The 18,478-nt window shown below is 43.5% G+C and overlaps 1 protein-coding gene across 1 annotated transcript in view; it reads right to left on the bottom strand.

Moving 5' to 3' along the window:
• Window positions 1–18,478, bottom strand: part of dnajc28 (DnaJ (Hsp40) homolog, subfamily C, member 28) — a 1,235,492-nt gene that overhangs the window by 767,463 nt on the left and 449,551 nt on the right. The gene's annotated exons all lie outside the window — the stretch shown is intronic.

The following is an 18,478-nucleotide window of genomic DNA, read 5'->3' as shown; positions in this document are numbered from 1 at the left end:
TGTTTATTTTTGTCATTGAGTGGATCATTTCACTGTTAAAAGAAAGACCAGACTGCCAGTTGCAGTCTTACTATTTTGACTTTCAGACATTGGTCAAGTTTTCGTCTCAATAATTAATAATAATAATAATAATAATACATTTTATTTAATAGGCGCTTTTCTTAGTACTCAAGGACACCTTACAATAAAATTAAACATTAGTAAAATTAAAACAAGAGAATGATAAATCAAAAAGCAATAATTAGCAAACAAACAAAGATAACAGGCAGTAACAGTGTAAAATTCACAATTGGTATGCCATTTTGAAAAGATAAGTTTTGAGGGCAGTTTCAAAATGCGTTATTGAATCGAGCTGACGTATATGAGAGGGAAGAGAATTCCAGAGTTGAGGAGCACTAGGAGAGACACTCAAGCTCCCATAGAACAGAGTTGGATGTGTGGTACAGAAAGTAGAGCTGCAGATGAGGATCTGAGTGAGTGAGAGGATTGTAAGTCTGTAGGAGACCAGTGAGGCTGTGGAGAGCTTAAAATGTTAAGAGCGGCATTTAGTATTGTAATCGGTGGTGAACAGAGAGCCAGTGAAGTTGAGAGAGAATCGGTGTAATATGTTCAGTGGATTTAGAACAGCAGGTTATTATCCTGGCAGCAGCATTTTATATAAGTTGTAAGCGATGGATACGTTTTTGTGGGATGCCGGATAGAATAGCATTACAGTAATCTATACGTGAGGTGACTCGGGCATTAACCAATACTTCAGTACTGTGTTGTGTAAGAACAGGACAAAGTCTAGAAATGTTTCGGAGATGGAAGAAGGCAGTCCGAGAAATGTTACTTATATGGGAGGAATTATTTAATAATAATATAATAATAATTATAAATAATGATAATATTTATTATTATTTAATAATTGCCATTATTAGTGTATAAATGGATATAAATAATTGCATTTAAACGATTCGCCAAAATCTGTTGTATGTAAACGATACTGTTTTAAACGTTATTGTTTTTTCATCAGAAAACCCGGTTTCCACGTCTACCTGTATTAGTTTAAATGGCACTTTTGCCACTCGCAATATGGCGGACGCACTGACATATCGAGTCTACTGGGCAACACAGTGAATGCGGCGTCTATCTACCGTATTTATGCGTGCACCATGCGCACATTTTTTCCCGAAAATTATCATTAGAAAATCAGGTGCGCGTCGTACACGAGGAAATTTTTTTCTGTAATGTTTACTTCTGCTTGGACTCGATTCGCGTTCTCTCTCTCTCTTGCGCTTGCATGCTCTCTCTCTCTCATGCTCTCTCTCTCTCTCTTTCTCGCGTGTGTGCTCTCTCTCACTCGCCCTTTCGTCATGCAACAAAAACAGAAGTGCATTTTGTGCAAAACATGCCCTAAACGCTTCCTATACAATCACAACGCGCGTTGTACACGGGGCAAATTTTTTTTGCGATTTTCTTTGTAAAAATTAGGGTACACGTTTTACATGAGGGCGTGTGGTACACAAGTAAATACGGTATATATGTCTATGGTGAGGGAGAGCGCAGTCCGAGGCTCGGCTTGTCACGTCACTGCTGCACCTCGCGTTACTCCCCTGTGTTTGAGCAGGAGATGCACCAATTCAGCGATTTTGACTATAAAAATGATCACAATTATTGGAATCATACAGAAAACAAATTTATAGCACAGACCAGTGGACGCGCTTGTGTTATGTTATCATTATTAGTTTTTTTACTTGTCGTGATGACAGGTGACGTTCTGCTTCTTCTGCCTCCCTTGACTGCACGTCCCTGATTCAGAGTGAGAGTTACAAATATATAGATAGATAGATAGATAGATAGATAGATAGATAGATAGATAGATAGATAGATAGATAGATAGATAGATAGATAGATAGATAGATAGATAGATAGATAGATAGATAGATAAACCCTAAGAGTAGCTTATTGACTATTCAGTTGGCACATTGACTACTGGTTATGTTTCATAACTCATCATCGGTAGGGTTCACATTTGGCTAAGAAAGAACGTTACATTTATAGTGGCAAGAGAGAGAGAGAGCATTAGAATTAGAAAATCAGGTACGAGTTTGCTCCTCACCCTCCACGTGTTCTAAATTTGCCGTTGCGATTCCACACTTCATACTCCATCCTTTATCCAACCCGCTACATCCTAACACAGGGTTATGGGGGTCTGCTGGAGCCAATCTCAGCAATCACAGGGCACAAGGCTGGAAACAGACCCCAGGCAGGGTGCCAGCCTACCGCAACACTTCATACTCATTCAATACAAATGAAAGTACAGAGTGGTGTACAAAGAAAATGGATTTCAATTTTGACCTTAATTGAAATATTTATTTGTTTGTAAAAGCTTTTAATTCTGATGCTTTAATCAATTTTAATATAGACTGTTCAATGAAAGGATAAGAAGAAAAACAAAAGAATATTTTATTTAAGGTCAAAATTTAGTTTTGAAATATTGGATTGTTTTTAGTCTGAAGTCTTAGTCTGATCCCATATTTTTATAATCAACCCAGTGTGTGAGGGAGAGCGCAGTCTGAGGTGAAGTGAGGCTCCCCGGATCATTTCTCCCCGGTATTTGAACAGGAAATGCGCCAATTCAGCGATTTTGACTATAAAAATGATCACAATTATTGGAATCATACAGAAAATAAATGTATAGAACAGACCAGATAGACACATTTGTTTTATGGTATCATTATTAGGTTTTTTAACTTGTCATGAAGGCAGGTGAGGCCTCCCCTGACCGCACATCCCTGTCAGGACCTGTGGCACCCATGCATGTTCACAGCTTTCTTTTCATGACGCTTTCGTGTTGGGCAACTTGCAAATCACAGTAACGCAGCACAACCGCGTCTCTCTTCATACTGGGTGACAATCGAAGTTGGTGATTTTATGTGACACCTTTCGTTGTGTACATGACACCATTTTGGATGAGTCTTGTGATTGTTTTGAGTGCTTATGTCACATCATCAATGAAGAGACGTGTGCCAGGACCTGTGGCAGCCACACATGCCCACCCCCAGCATCGCCATGTTGAACAGACAAGGTGCTATGATTTAGGCAGTTCCTCATCATCTCCACACTCTACTCTCACCATCACTCCGATGCGGCTCATCTTTGTCTTCTCTGTCCACAAGACCTTTTTTCCCAAAATTCTGCAGGCTCTTTTTTCCCCAAACTGTATTCTGGCCGTCCTGTTTCTCATGGTTAGCATCTTGCAGTGTGTCCTCTGTGTTTCTGTTCATGACGTCTTCTGCTGATAGTCATCTCTGATACACATACACACACACACATAGGCCCCCCAAAGACTGTTTCTAATATGTCAGACAGGCATTTGGGGGCTTTTTCTTGACCATAGTCAGGATTCTTTTGTCCTCAGCAGTGGAGGTCTTCCTTGGCCTACCAGTACCTTTGTGATTACTGAGCCCACCAGTGTGTTCTTTCTTCTTCATGATATTCCAGTTGATTTCAGTCATTCTAAGGTCTTACCAATGGGTTTATTCTTGTTGTTCAGTCTCATGATGGCTTCTTTGACTTTCATTGGCTCAGCTCTTGCCCTCATGTTGAACAATGGCAACTACAGACTCCAAAGGTATCTTATGAAGCCATGAAACCCACCTGAGGAATCAGAAACACCTGGGATGCCAATTGTCCCAAACAGTATGGTGCCCTGAAATGGGGGAACCGTGTAGAAGTAGTACTTCTAATGTCTGCAGTGACCCTTAAATGGAAGTCTGCAATGTGCTGAATTGTTTGATTTGTAATTTTAAACTGTGTAGCAAAGGGGGAAATTGAGAAAAAATGGGTCTCTGTCCCAAATATTACGGGGGCACTGCAGTTCATGGATTTCTTTTAATGACTAGGGGGCTCGCTTTCCTCACCAACCCCTCCACACCCCCGGGGCACGCTACGCTACACTAAGGAGGTGCGGTCGGATCAGCTGATGGCTTGTTGTTGCAGTTACTGCCGAGCTGCGTGTTCTGCTTGTCGCACTGCACGTCGATCATTTAAAAGCCTGTACAGCAGCTGTCCTTTTGTCTCAATGCCTTGTCTCCAGGGACGTTAAAGTGTCTCCCAAGAAAATTACGTATCGTCTCCTTCCGAGACTTTTTTTTATAATAGATACTTTCATGTTGGGCACCTTGCAGATCACAGTAACGCAGCACAACCGCGTCCCTGTTCATACTGGGTGGAGTACGAGGGGTGACAATTGAAGTTGGTGACTTTATGTGGCACCTTTCACTGTGTACGTGACTCAAAGTGCCCTTGCAGCTGTTTTGGGTGAGCCTTGTGATTTTTTAAATGGCAAAGACGTGGGGAAGAAAGATTTACTGATTCCCTGATCTTGACTTGGCTGGTGATGATGTGATCATCAATGGTGGCTTTGATAGGGGCTCTCGAGAGACTGAGGGTCTGGGCTGGTGAGTGTCCTGATATAAACCAACATCCAGGCCTTTAATGACCTCTTGGGCACGGCCATCATCAGTGTGTCTGTCTGCGGAGAGAGTGTCGACTTCGTCGAGAGGTTTACTGACCTCGGCAGTGACATTCATGTGACTTCTTATGAAGTCAGTAGATGGACTGGGAGAGCATGGGGGGGGTCTTGAGGTCACTGGAAAGGGTTGCGCAAAAGTCGAAGGTCCAAATCTTTAGAGTCCTGGAGCTTATGTTGAAGCAGATCAGGCAGCACGGGCACCCTCAGCCCCAAAGAAGGCACTCGGAGTCTCAGGACAGGCAGCAGAATCAAGCATTTATTACGTGATGTGCACACGGTCCCAGTTCAAATGAACTGAGCAATTAGCGAATATGACGGTCTTGTATTTATTGCAATTCTTACCAGAAGGTTCACCTCAATCAACACTCCTATCCGACTCCAATTTCTCCCTCTCCTCCTAGCTTAACGAAATTGGCACTCCATCTTATCCTTCAAGGCCATCCAGTAGGCTTCCTCCCTTCCTGTGTCCCGTCTAGTTCCTGCCAATATTATTTGCAGCCTTCAGCCCTTGCTCACCCCCTGGTGAAGTCGGGGATGCTGCTTGTTAGTCTCTTTTTTGCATACCTTGAGTCATAAAATATTGGTAATTTCGAGCTTGCTAAGAAAAATCAAAAATATATTCTGACTTAACCCTCACTATGCTAACGTGCATTCGGATATACAGCTTATTTTCATATGTGCTTATGATTCTCTTTGAATATATGCAAATCGTCAACTTATATAAGAATATACTTTTCTATACTTCCTGTCTTGCTACAGTCATATGAAAATGTTTGGAAACCCCTCTTAATTCTTTGGCTGAACTTCCTTTTCATATCTGACATGCCTTATGGTAACAGTAGGATTTCAGCAGTGACATTAAGTTTATTGGATTAACAGAAAATATGCAACATGCATCATAACAAAATTAGACAGGTGCATAAATGTGGGCACCCCAACAGAGATATGACATCAATACTTAGTTGAGCCTCCTTTTGTCCTCTAGACGCTGTCCTCCTATAGCCTTTGATGAGTGTCTGATTCTGGATAGAGGTATTGTTGACCATTCTTCCTACAAAATCTCTCCAGTTCAGTCCAATTTGATGGACAGCCTGCTTCAAATCATCCCATAGATTGTCGATGATATTCAAGTCAGGGGTCTGTGACGGCCATTCCAGAACATTGTACTTCTCCCTCTGCATGAATGCCTTTGTAGATTTCCAACTGTGTTTTGGGTCATTGTCTTGTTGGAATATCCAGCCCCTGCGTAACTTCATCTTTGTTGTTGATGCTTGAACATTATCCTGAAGAATTTGTTGATATTGGGTTGAATTCATCCGACCCTCGACATTAACAAGGGCCCCAGTCCCTGAACTAGCCACACAGCCCCACAGCATGATGGAACCTTCACCAAATTTGACAGGAGGTAGCAGGTGTTTGTCTTGGAATGCGGTGTTCTTCTTCCGCCATGCAAAGCACTTTTTGTTCTGACCAAATAACTCCATTTGTGTCTCATCAGTCCAAAGCACTTTGTTCCAAAATGAATCTGGCTTGTCTAAATGAGCATTGGCATACAACAAGCGACTCTGTTTGTGGCGTGAGTGCAGAAAGGGCTTCTTTCTCATCACCCTGCCATACAGATGTTCTTTGTGCAAATTGTGCTGAATTGTAGAACGATGTACAGATACACCATCTGCAGCAAGATGTTCTTGCAGGTCTTTGGAGGTGATCTGTGGGTTGTCTGTCACCATTCTCACAATCCTGCTCATATGCCGCTCCTGTATTTTTCTTGGCCTGCCAGACCTGCTGGGTTTAACAGCAACTGTGCCTGTGGCCTTCCATTTCCTGATTCCATTCCTTACAGTTGAAACTGACAGTTTAAACCTCTCAGATAGCTTTTTGTAGCCTTCCCCTAAACCAGGAGACTCAACAATCTTTGTTTTCAGATCTTTGGAGAGTTGCTTTGAGGGTCCCATGCTGTCCCTCTTCAGAGGAGAGTCAAAGGGAAGGAAGCACAACTTGTAATTGACCACCTTAAATACTGTACCTTTATATCTCATGATTGGACACACTGGTCTGTGAAGTTCAAGGCTTAACGAGCTCATCCAAACAACCAATCAGCATTGAGCAGTGACAGGCATTCAAATCAGCACAATGACAAGGAGACCCACATTTGTGCACAGCCAGTTTGTCACATTTGATTTAATTTCATACAACTAAATACTGCGTCACTAAAAATCTTTGTTCAGAAAACACCGCAGTACTCCTAGGAAATGAAAGACATACCACTGTTATCATTTTTGTTGAAAGTAAATTATTATGCAGGCTGAGAGGGCTTCACAAACTTTTTCATATGACTGTATATGGTTGTGAGACATGGACGCTAACCAGTGAGATGAAGACAGGACTCCTTCATGTGTGTCTCTCCGGAAAATCCTTGGGTTTCACTGGTTTGACTTTGTGTTGCTCATGGAGTCCCGAATGTGGCACGATTCCCCGAGGACCCCCATTGTTGAGGACCCAAGTGGCTGAACTACTACTTTGCCCAGTTTGAAGTGGATCCACCAGAGACAGCCAGACCCCATCTTCACAGTGGGGGAACACGAGGTGAGACGCACGCTGCGGGCTGTCAACCCACAGAAGGCAGCTCGACCTGACGGCATCTCAGGACGCATGCTAAAAGACTGTGCAGACCAACTGGCTGGGGTCTTCACCAGGATATTCAACTAGTCTCTGTCTCAATCCACTGTGTCATCCTGCCTGAAATCCTCTATCATAGTGCCTCTGGCCAAGAAACAGACCATCACCAGACTTAACAGTAGAATTATCAGAGCCTACAAAAAAACTCGTAGATCCGTCCCATCTTAAATCGCTTCTTAAATCCGTTCTCAACTCTCCGCCAGCATCTTTTATCATCTAAATGTGCTGATAAATACAAGCTGCAAGCAGCCGGCTATTCATTCCCCCCACCGACTTAGAACGTGCACGAACTTCTCCCAGCTCATGCCTTGATTGATTATCTGGGAGCGAAGTGGAGTTTTAGAGTGGAAATAATAGTTCGTTATTTGGAACACATGCATTTCATGTGTGTTCCGTTTCTACAGTAATCTGTGTAAACATGTTTTTAAAACAGAAACGTTTTTCATATTCTAGTAGGCATAAACTATATAATGTATGAAACCTGAAGTCCAAATATCAAAGAAACACTTTCACGAAAGGTACAAATAGAACAGAACAAGTGCGCTTTTATTCAAAAATATAACTGCAGAAAAAAAACCCACCTTAGTGTGCGACATTGACACTCATTTATAACGACTTCCTCCGTGGCGCAACAGTATCAGTCGCTGACTGGGAATCAACAGGTCACGATGTCGATCCTGCACGACTCCCTTTTGAGAAGTGAACTGCTCTTATGTACTTGTTGCAGTGTACACACCTCTCTGTGCTATGGTTCCTATTACACTGAACAAGCACCTGTAATTTGCAGCTCTATTCATTATCTCAAAACACCACGCACATTCACAGTAATTCCCAGTTATGTCCACCACTCACACCCACGCCCACAACCATACAGAACTGATTCCACATCAGAGAATTTCCAGTTCCAGCACAAATTCACACCCAATCTGACGCTATTCGTTTTCAAATAATTTTGCATTTAGTGCGATGATGTTTTCACATATATTGTCTTTCTTTCAGGTGTGTAATAGAAACCACAGCACAGAGAGAAGTGAGTACATTGTAACAGGTACACACGTTGTAAATGTAGGAAAGACGATCCTTGCGTGTGTGTGAACTGTTAACATTTGAATCTGATGATTGCATATAGCAATGTCTTATTCAATGCACTTAATCAGTGGGCGCAAGAACATACCGGTGGCCAGTGGTTCTATTCAATAAGGGCGCGCACAAAAAGGCGACCTTCAAAAGTGCGACCTCAATTGAGTGCCGAATAAAGACGCCCGTAAATATAGGCGAGCTTCAAAAGGGCGACCTCAATTGGGCGAGGAGAATAAAGGCGCACGCAAATAAAGGAGCGCTTCAATAAAGGTGACCTCAATTGAGCATGGCAAATAAAGGCGTTCGTAGATAATTTAGTTGAAATGGCTCTGGAATATGTGAAGAGCAACAAAGGTGCAGATCTACTCGTAGTTGAAGGCTATACATTCAGAAAGGAGAAAACTATCAAAGGGAAACACATCTGGAAATGCTTTCATCTTTTTATACGTTCAATCATTGCCTTTATCTAATACATTTTCTGTAATAATTTTGTTGCGTTTGCCTTTATTCGCTGCGCCCAATTGACGTCACCCTTTTGAAGCACTCCTTTATTTATGCGCGCAGTTATTCTGCGCTCAATTGAGGTCGCCCTTTTGAAGGTCGCCTTTTTGTGCGCGCCCTTATTGACGGATACCAGTGGCCAGTTGCTGTGAGCTACAACATGCTGGCGGTGATCAACGCACATTTTAAAAAAAGAAAGAGACAAATATATGTGACGTTTTGAAAAAATCATTTTATGCCGCGAATAGTACCAATCAGAAAACATCATCGAAGTAATGCAATATTATTTGAAAACGAACAGCATCAGGTTGGGTGTGAAGTTATACTGTACTGGCGCTGTTAGAGTCAGATCAGAAGCTGAATAAGCTGAACAAGCTCCTGTTCTGACTCTAAGTAAAAAAGCATCAATTAATCAACAGAAATAACCGTGATCGACATTTTAAACTTAACGATTTACAGTGCATACCAATTTATAAATTTTATATCAGTTTGAGGTTACAAAAAAAAAAAAAAAACACTTTCTCCCCAGCAGGGAATCGAACTCAGGTCTCTAAGGTACGGCACAGCTGCTGTGCTCTGAGTCAGCAAATCTTAGCCATGGATAACCTTTTGTGAAAGTGTTCATTTGATGTTTGGATGTCAGGCTTCACACATTCTATAGTTTATGCCTACATTTTGTAACATTTATTATTAAAATATGAAAAAGTTTCTGTTTTAACAAGATTAACACAGATCCATATTACTAACCGAAGGTTGTAAACCGGGTGGGCGCAGGGCTCACCGGAGCGCACGCGCAGTGCCGTGCTGCAACGAGCCCGCCCATAGCTAACGACACAGCCACAGAAAAATGTTGTAAACCGGATGTCACGAATCGCCCGCCTACCAGTGTGATCGCTTTGAAGATCCATATAGATTTTAACCATATTACTAACTGAAGGTTGTAAACCGGATGGGCGCAGGGTTCACCGGAGCGCACGAGCAGTGCTGCACTGCAACGAGCCTGCCCATAGCTAACGACACAGCCACAGCCACAGAAAAACGTTGTAAACCCAATGTCACGAATCGCCCGCCTACCAGTGTGATCGCTTTGAAGACCCATATAGATTTTAACCATATTACTAACCGAAGGTTGTAAACCGGATGGGCGCAGGGCGCAGGGCTCACCGGAGTGCACGCGCAGTGCCGCGCTGCAACGAGCCCGCCCATAGCTAACGACACAGCCACAGAAAAATGTTGTAAACCGGATGTCACGAATCGCCCGCCTACCAGTGTGATCGCTTTGAAGATCCATATAGATTTTAACCATATTACTAACTGAAGGTTGTAAACCGGATGGGCGCAGGGTTCACCGGAGCGCACGAGCAGTGCTGCACTGCAACGAGCCTGCCCATAGCTAACGACACAGCCACAGAAAAACGTTGTAAACCCAATGTCACGAATCGCCCGCCTACCAGTGTGATCGCTTTGAAGACCCATATAGATTTTAACCATATTACTAACTGAAGGTTGTAAACCGGATGGGCACAGGGCGCAGGGCTCACCAGAGCGCATGCACAGTGCTGCGCTGCAACGAGCCCGCCCATAGCTAATGACACAGCCACAGAAAAATGTTGTAAACCGGATGTCACGAATCGCCCGCCTACCAGTGTGATCGCTTTGAAGACCCATATAGATTTTAACCATATTACTAACCGAAGGTTGTAAACCGGATGGGCGCAGGGCGCAGGGCTCACCGGAGCGCACGCGCAGTACCACGCTGCAACGAGCCCGCCCATAGCTAACGACACAGCCACAGAAAAATGTTGTAAACCGGATGTGACGAATCGCCCGCCTACCAGTGTGATCGCTTTGAAGACCCATATAGATTTTAAATAACGGTTAATTGGCACACGCACGATGACCCGCTAGACTAGATGTACCAGACTTGGCAGTTTGCTTAGGCTGTACAAATCCAAGCCCATAGCTAATGGCACAGCCACGGAGAAAACAAAAACGAAACGATCCAGCGCATATATGAATCACATTACAGTACTGCAGTACGGAATCCACAATGAAAGAGCTCAACTAAATACAAACACAAGCCCGTATGGCTTCGACCTGTAAACGAGCCCGTGTAGATAAAAAGAATGAACGAGGGTGCCCACACAAAGAAACCGCTTTAGTGCAAATATGTTTATTTAATTAAATGAAACTTTTACCATGGCTACAACCTGTACACTAAACCTGAGGTACAGCGTGCATGCCAGGTTGTACAGCCGCCCGAGCGCGACCGCCCACACCACCGCATATACCACGTTCGTTTAGTAATGTAGCCCTCCATGCCCGGATCCGCCGCCATGGCCACTTCAGCATGCGAATCTGCCGGCGTCAGCAAACGACTTCTCGCTGACGACACAGCCATAGAAAAATAAACACAAACAACACAACATGGCTGAAAACAATAAACGAAGGCGCCTACAACTGAGTCACATCTCCAAACAGAAACCGCTTTAGTACAAATGTGTTTATTTAATTAAATGAACTGTCCCAGGATGCACCCACCCTCCATGATATTTCATCCGTCCAAGTATCAGAGGGAACAGAAAGTGATTGCCATTCTTGGATTTGTGATTCTTTCGAGAATCGGGGGCTTGCTGGTTACTGTAGAAACGGAACACACATGAAATGCGTGTGTTCCAAATAACGATCTACTGTATTATTTCCACTCTAACACTCCAGCAGTTCAGTCACTCCCAGATAATCAAACAAGGCATGAGCTGGGAAAACTTAGTGAACGTTCTGTGACGGTGGGGGATGGAATAGCAGGCTACTTGCTGCTCGTCTTAAATCGGCACATTTAGAGGACAAAAGAGAGGTGAGAACGGTTTTAAGTTGGGCTGGATCTACGAGTTTTTTCGTAGACTCTGGTAATTCTAGTGTTAATGACTACAGGCCAGTTGCACTGACCCCTGTGGTTATGAAGTGCTTTGAGAAGCTCATCAGGAACCACATCATGTCATTCATTCCTCCCATGCTTGATCCGCGCCAGTTTGCCTACAGAGCAAACAGGTCTACGGAGGACGCTGTGGACACTGTTCTGCATGCTGTTCTGTCCCATCTGGAGCAGCAGAGGAGCTATGCACGGCTGCTCTTCATAGACTTCAGTTCTTCCTTTAATGCCATCTTACCCCACAGACTAGTGACCAAACTGTCAGACATAGGACTTCCACACTCCACGTGCCTTTGGATCAAGGACTTCCTGAGTGATCGCACTCAGAGGGTTAGAGTGGGCCCCTACTTCTCCACACCCATCAGCCTCAGCACTGGCTCCCCACAGGGCTGTGTGCTGAGCCCCCTGCTCTATACCCTCTACACCCACGATTGCATTCCTACCCACCACAGTAACACCATTGTTAACTTCGCTGACCATACCACGGTAGTAGGTCTCATCTCTGGGGGGGATGAGTCCGTCTACAGGGATGAGGTGGAGCGGCTGACAATGTGGTGTAGGAATAACAACTTGCTCCTAAATACAGCCAAGACCAAGGAGCTCATCGTGGACTTCAGGAAGAAGGCAGACAACATCCAGCCACTCATCATCAATGGGGACTGTGTGGAGAGGGTCTCAGACTTCCGATTCTTGGGAGGACTTGACCTGGGCAGCACAAACTGCTGAGGTAGTGAAGAAGGCCCAAAAGAGACTCTACTTCCTGAGGGTTTTCAGGAAGAACAACTTCCCTGAGAAACTGCTGGTGTCCTTTAACCGCTGCACAGTAGAGAGCATCCTGGCCTACTGTCTCTGTGTGTGGTTCTCCAGCTGCACAGTAGCACAGAGTAAAGAGTCATTAAGGTCGCCTAGCGGATAGTCGGCTGTCCTTTCCCCTCACTAGAAGAACTACATAGCTCCTGTTGTCTCAGGAACGTCAAGAAAATTCTTCAGGACCCATCACACCAAGGACATGCATTGTTTGCATGCCTGCCTTCAGGCAGACATTTCAGATCCATAAAGACTAAGATAAATCCATATTACTAACCGAGAATGGTAAACCGGAAGGCATGGACGCAGGTACACAGCGATGGGACGATGAGACATAGTGCGCAGGCGCCGAAAGCGCGAAAAACGAAGGAGTCACGGCCCAAAAACGAAAGAGCTCATCTAACGTGAATGAGAAATGAAGCAACAACGCGCCCATCGCTAACGACTAACGACACAGCCACACAAAAAAGCAGATTCTGCGCTGCACCCCAGAGTCAAATGGAAGAGGCTACGGAGGCCCCACAGGTACACAAAGATAGTACGGAAGGTGCGTGAAAGTACGAAAGGCGCATGCGCCTACAACGCGCTTCTGAACTAAATGGCCACACTACACAGCATGGTCCACGCACTTCTAACACACCTACGGAGGCCCCACAGGTCCACAAAGATAGTACAGAAGGTGCATGAAAGTAACCGAGAATAGTAAACCACGAGCCCGCCTGGATAAAATCAATGAATGCAGGCACCTACAACGAACTCTCCGTATTAAACGTATAGGATTCTCACACGTCCAAACCATATAGCATATGTAAATCACATTACAGTGATGCATCATTAACAGTACAACCACAGAAAATGCTCAGTATTAACAGTATAACATTTAGTGCAATTATCCATATTACTAACGGTGAACAACGGATAACTAATGGAGTCACGGTCACGGCTCCAAAACGATCCAGTTCGACTAACGGAGCTACAAACACGAACCCGCATGGATAAAGAAATTAAACGTAGGCACCTACAACGCGCGTCTGAAACCGCGGAAGCAAAACTGTCTCGGCTCCAAAACCAAACAGCTTGACTAACGGAGCTACAAAAACGCGCCAGCATGGACAAATACATTGAACATAGGCGCCTACAACGCGCATCTGAACCTGCGGAAGCAAAGCTGGCACGGGTTCAAAATGAAAGAAAAAGATTCAGCATATTGGGACTCCAAATATTCTAAATATTGTTTTTACATAAGTTCTGAAATAAAAGTGAAACTGATGAAATAGCAACAATTCAAAGAAAAAAAAATCTTAAAAATTTGTATCCGGAAAACCAAACATGGGGGTTGGCGAGCGAAGCCCCCTAGTAGACTGAGAAACAGTTTCTATCCTTCAGTCATCACCGTGCGGACTGCTGCTAAGTGGTCAGTCTGACCGAGTGCACCTTCATGTTTACAATACAGCTCTAAGTCAACATTGGCTATGGCAGTGTTTCTCAACCTTTAAGTATTTGCGACCCGAGTTTTCATAACAGTTTTAATTGCGCCCCCTAAGGTTTTTTTGAAAGGAGCCCACTAATACCAATTTGTTCTTTTTAAATTAATGATATATCATAGATGCATATTTTATTATACCTACTTAACTTTTATAGACATTTATCTAACTCTAGATTTATTTTTCTAGTATCAGTTAAGTTAATTTGTTTTGGTTTCAATAGATGTATTTTTCATATTTTCGATTCTTCTTTTTTTTTTCACGTCGTCGCACCCCCCTTTTTGTTACTTCGCCCGCCCCACAGTTTGAGAACCACTGGGCTATGGGACAAGTGCAGTATGACGTATGTATGAATGGATAATTTTAGTTTTAATTTGAGTAATTGGGTTTTGTTTTTTATTTATATTTATATTTTTGCATTGGAAAATTGCACCTAGATTTCATTGTACAATGTCTCATTGCTACAATGACAATAAAGATTTCGATTGATTGATTGATTGATTGATTGATTGACCAGGCCAAGGGGTCACCCATGTAACACCTGGCTGCAGCAGATAGAGGGGCCATTTCCGGAAGGGTGGGACTTTGCCGCATGTCTGCCTGGGCGGTTGCCAACCAGGATCCCAAGCTGTTTCGTTGTGTGGTGTGTGGTGACAACACACTATACCAGTGCAGGCTCCCCAACCTGACCTGACCTGACACCTTTCACTCAAAGTAGATTTATGGTTATTTCAAAAAAACCTAATCTACTAGATATTAAAGCAGTAATGTGTGTGTGTGTGTGTGTGTGTTTGTGTGTCCAGTCCATCCAAGCAATGTGATTGGTCAGTTTGGCTTTGGTGGTTCATCTGTAGGAATGGTGATGACGTGATTCATTAGGAGTGTGAGGTTCAATTCCGGATGGAAACAACATTTTTCATTCTTAACAAAAAAGGAGCTAATATGAATGAGTAACATACTGAGGGACACTGGACCTCTAAATACTAACGAGATCCAATCCAAGTGGTCTTCAACAACAGGAAGTGAGTGCATGAATTCAAATGATGTCTACACAGTGGATACAAAGGGCCCGTCTGCCATCAGTGGCAGTCAAAAAGGGGACAGGAGGTGAGCAAAGTGCACCCAAATAACTGAGTCTGAGAAGCAGGCTTGAAGGGAAGGCGACTGAGAGAGGAGCAGGTTGAGACACACGAGGATATCGAGGAAAGGCATAGAAGGGACTCCTGTAAGGCAAGAGACAATGTCAAACATGCTTACATTTATTATAATGCATGTCTGTGACAGGTAAGCGTAGCTAGTGGTTTTATATAGCACCTGTCACGATCAGGTATAATTTCAGGGGTTGTGCCCACTTCTGACTAACGTCGTCTTCACCAGCAAGTTTTTTGTCCATCATTGGGGGCAACGCCAACGAAGTCGCAATCTGCAGCGCATCAGCACGATGGGATAAAACGTCAGCCAGGACCTCATTTCCTTTCCCAGTCTGCAGATACAATAAGACCTCAGGAACAGACATTGCGACTCTGTCGTCTTGCTGCATTAACCGCGGGTTGTGTTTAGCCATTTATTCCCTGTTTTTGTTTTTATGGAGTTTCTTTTCTAAGGAACACACAAGTCCAAAAGGTGTTGTCATAATTAGAGGAATTTTACTGCATGTCATACACATGACAATAACACTGAAAGGGGCGGATGACACTACCGATAGATAGATAGATAGATAGATAGATAGATAGATAGATAGATAGATAGATAGATAGATAGATAGAAGTGAAAGGCACTATATAATAGATAGATACATAGTGTAGTAGGCAAGATTAAAGATCTACATAAATTGACCACTATAAGATAGATAGATAGATAGATAGATAGATAGATAGATAGATAGATAGATAGATAGATAGATAGATAGATAGATAGATAGAAGTGAAAGGCACTATATAATAGATAGATACATAGTGTAGTAGGCAAGATTAAAGATCTACATAAATTGACCACTATAAGATAGATAGATAGATAGATAGATGTGAAAGGCACTATATAACAGATAGATAGATAGTGTAGTAGGCAAGATTAAAGATCTACATAAATTGATAACTATAAGATAGATAGATAGATAGATAGATAGATAGATAGATAGATAGATAGATAGATAGATAGATAGATAGATAGATAGATAGATAGATGTGAAGGGCACGTTATGATAGATTGGAAGGCCCCATATGCTTGATAGATTTAGAACTATGAAAGGCACTATATCGTAGGTAGTGAGAGAGATGTGAAAGGCGCTATACCTGCGGTGCTGTGTGATCCTGAAGTATAAACTGCTCTGGAGGGCACTGCCCACACCCACAGCCATGGCACAGGCTCCACTCAGAAGTTTAAGTCCTGCTGAATGCCCTAATGAGGCTCGCCAGGTTATTTGGCCTTTGCAGCACCTATAGCTCATGTCCAGTACTGTAACATTGAACTTTTATTTTTCAGATATTTTTTATTGGTCTGTTTTGTGGACGTACTTTTATTTTGAATTGCTCGGTGAGTGACTCGTGTGTCCATCAGCTCCTTTTCCTTCCACTGTTGTGTGTCTTATTTTTTATGTTGGAGGTTTTTTTTCCATGAGGGACACAGTGACTTTACATCTACTGTCTCATCCTCCATTGATCAGCTGCATTATTGATCCTCCATACGGTAAAACTTCTCTCTTTCTGTGTCTTAACGCCCAGGCAGTGATTATTCACACAGGTATCCCTGCAGCTTACGGGGGTCAGGTTTGCATTTGCAATCTGCAGACAGGAGCCTGTGCTGGAAGGAGTCCAGTTAGCTTAGGGTTAACAGGTGGACAGGGGGCTTACTGCACCTGAGACAGCTGGGTCACTGTTCAGACCCCTAGATGGATAGATAGATAGATAGTGTCATGGGTGGCTGCGTGCCACGCCCAGCTGGGATGCCTGGAAAGACTGGGAGAGGGATTATACCTCCCCCGGGTCATGACAGGACAGCCACCCTGGTTGCTAGCTGGGAAGCTCAACCATATAGGGGCCCGTGGCCACCACCAGGGGGCGCTTACTGGATCCTAGAGCCCTGGAAGCCAGCACTTCTGCCACACCAGGAAGTGCTGGTGGAGGTTCATCAAGGGGCACATAGAGCATATCCAGGGGAGTATAAAAGGGGCCGCCTTCCAACAGTTGGAGAGCTGGAGTCGGGTGGAAGAAGACAAAGCTTCGGAGAGTGGAGAGAAGGCTGCCTGAAGAGGACCATTGAAAGGCCGAGAGGGAGGTGTATGGTGCTGGAAGCACTGTGTGCTGTGCGGGACTGTGGTCATTGTATATAGAACTGTAAATAAACTGTGTGTGGTGGACTGGATAACGGTGTCTGTCTGTCTGTGGTCTGGCAGACTTTCACAATAGATAGATAGATAGATAGATAGATAGATAGATAGATAGATAGATAGATAGATAGATAGATAGATAGATAGATAGATGTGAAAGGCACTGTATTATAGATAGATAGATGTGAAAGGCACTATATAATAGATAGATAGATGTGAAAGGCACTATATAATAGAGAGCCTGAAAATCACACAATAATAATAATAATAATTCTTTGCATTTATATAGTGCTTTTCTCACTACTCAAAGCGCTCAGCAATTGCAGGTTAAGGGCCTTTCTCAAAGGCCCACCAGAGCAGAGTCAAGAAGTGCCGCAATGGGCTTTAACAGGCCCTGCCTCTTGACAGCCCCCCAGCCTTGACTCTCTAAGAAGACAAGAAAAAACTCCCAAAAAAATACTTGTAAGGAAAAGATGGAAGAAACCTCGGGAAAGGCAGTTCAAAGAGAGACCCCTTTCCAGGTAGGTTGGGCGTGCAGTGGGTGTCAAAAGAAGGGGGGGGGGGGTCAATACAATACAATACAATACAATTGTATGAATGTGAAAGGCACTCTAGAAGTGATAGAGAGTTTCATTTGTTCTTTTTGCATGTCAGTTACGTGTCTTGACCTTGGCCATACAGTGTCAGTTGCAGGATCTGAACCCACAAACTTTAAAGTCCAAATCCTTACCTACTCTTTATGTCATAGACAGATCAATAGATAGATGGATAGATATGAAAGGCACTATGTAATAAATGGGAGGATGTGAAAGGCACTATATAAATGATAGAAAGTTACATTTCTTTTCCCCAAGTGGATCCCAGCCAAGTGAAGTCACCTGCTCAGGGTCACACAGTATCGGTAGCAGTATCTGAAGTCACAACGTCAGGGTCTGAGGTCCAAAGCAATAAGAACTTCATCTCACTGCCTGCCTAGAAGCTGCCATGTTAGAACTGCAGGACACTTGTGACAAGAACAGGCCATTCAGCCCTATAGCTGTGCCGGTGCTACTCACTGAAATTCTGTGGTAAACGTTTGATTTGAGATGTGAAGGTCCCTAAGGTCCTGCTGTCAACATTACTTACTTGGTAAGTTCTCTAATTGTCTGAAGAAT

This window comes from Erpetoichthys calabaricus, chromosome 4 (genome assembly GCF_900747795.2).
Source record: "Erpetoichthys calabaricus chromosome 4, fErpCal1.3, whole genome shotgun sequence".
Lineage (NCBI taxonomy): Eukaryota > Metazoa > Chordata > Cladistia > Polypteriformes > Polypteridae > Erpetoichthys > Erpetoichthys calabaricus.
This window is presented reverse-complemented; position numbering and strand designations above follow the sequence as displayed.